Source organism: Triticum dicoccoides, chromosome 7B, assembly GCF_002162155.2.
Source record: "Triticum dicoccoides isolate Atlit2015 ecotype Zavitan chromosome 7B, WEW_v2.0, whole genome shotgun sequence".
In the NCBI taxonomy this organism is placed as follows: Eukaryota; Viridiplantae; Streptophyta; class Magnoliopsida; order Poales; family Poaceae; genus Triticum; species Triticum dicoccoides.
In genome coordinates this window covers 572,374,638-572,375,996 of record NC_041393.1, presented here as the reverse complement: position 1 = coordinate 572,375,996, position 1,359 = coordinate 572,374,638, and positions in this window count along the sequence as shown.

The following is a 1,359-nucleotide window of genomic DNA, read 5'->3' as shown; positions in this document are numbered from 1 at the left end:
ATAAAGGTGACTGGCTGGGAAACCGAATCAACCTTCACAAACACCTCCTGGTCAACAGAAAGACATGTTGTACCACCACAAGAGTACCACCTCCCTCTTTCTTTCTTTCCTTCATTCTTGTTAAATTAATTTTACTCCAGCATCTACTAACCTCCTCCAACTTTACTACTACTACATCCCTCTCAAAGTACATCCCTCCTCCAACTTTACTACTACTACTACTACATCATCAAATGGATGGATGCACCGCCAGCGCCAGTGCCAAGAAAGCTACTACTAGTACAGCCGGAGGCGGCCGAGGCAAGGGCAAGTCGGCCAAGAAGGTCTTCTCCCTCATCGTCCAGAAGTTCGAAACCCCAGAGGAGGTACTCTACTAATTCCCTATCAAATTCTTTCATCATACTCCTACTTGTATCTCATCTGATCTGCACAAGAAAATTCTCTACTGATTTGATTTCACTCGCAGAGGGAGCCCCTGAGGATCTTCTATGAATCACTCTCCAACCAGATCCCATCCAGCGACATGGCCGAATTCTGGTACCCACCCCACCCCACCTCTGCTCTGCTCTGCTCTCATCCACATATTAATCGCCTGTTACTATACTAGTGCTTGCTTGCTTGTCCACATGTTAAGTTAAGGCTGCAATCCCCACCCAGTTACTAGGACTAGTCTGATCGATCCATCCATTGATTTCTCTGAATGTCACTCAAATCCTTAGCTAGCCAGCTAGTTTCCCTCCCTGCACACATCTACCTACCTAATAACACTACTAGTAGTATTCACAAACAACTTCACTCTCAAAATCTGAATTACCCCTCCCTCATTCACACACACACTTGAAAAATGTATCCTCTTCCAAATTTACTACTAGTATTATACTGCTACAGACTTCTCTGTACCACTACTCCACCAATATTTTACTACAGCAACAATAGTCAGACCTTACCTCAAGGGGTTACACAGAGAGCAGCAGCAATGGCATACAGAGCATGATGAAAAATTAAATACTAGCACGGCGTCCAGTAAATTCGAGAGGGATTTGACCTAAATTCGAGAGGGATTTGACCTAATTTGACCTAAATTCGAGAGGGATTTGACCTAAATTAAACCTATCAAAAGAGAGAAGAAGAGGGCATGGCCGGGAGGAAGGAGAGGAGGAAGAGTGGAGAAGAGAGGCAGAGTGAGGAGGGTTACCTGACCACGATGAGGTGGTGGCTGGAGCGGAGATGACGGAGGACAGAGACGGCGAGCTTGGGGGCGGCACGGGCACAGGGGCGGCGGCGAGCCTGGCTCCGGGGGCGGCGCGGGCGCAGGGGCCGACGGGCAGGTGGTGGGAGCGGCGGGGCACCAGGGGGGCG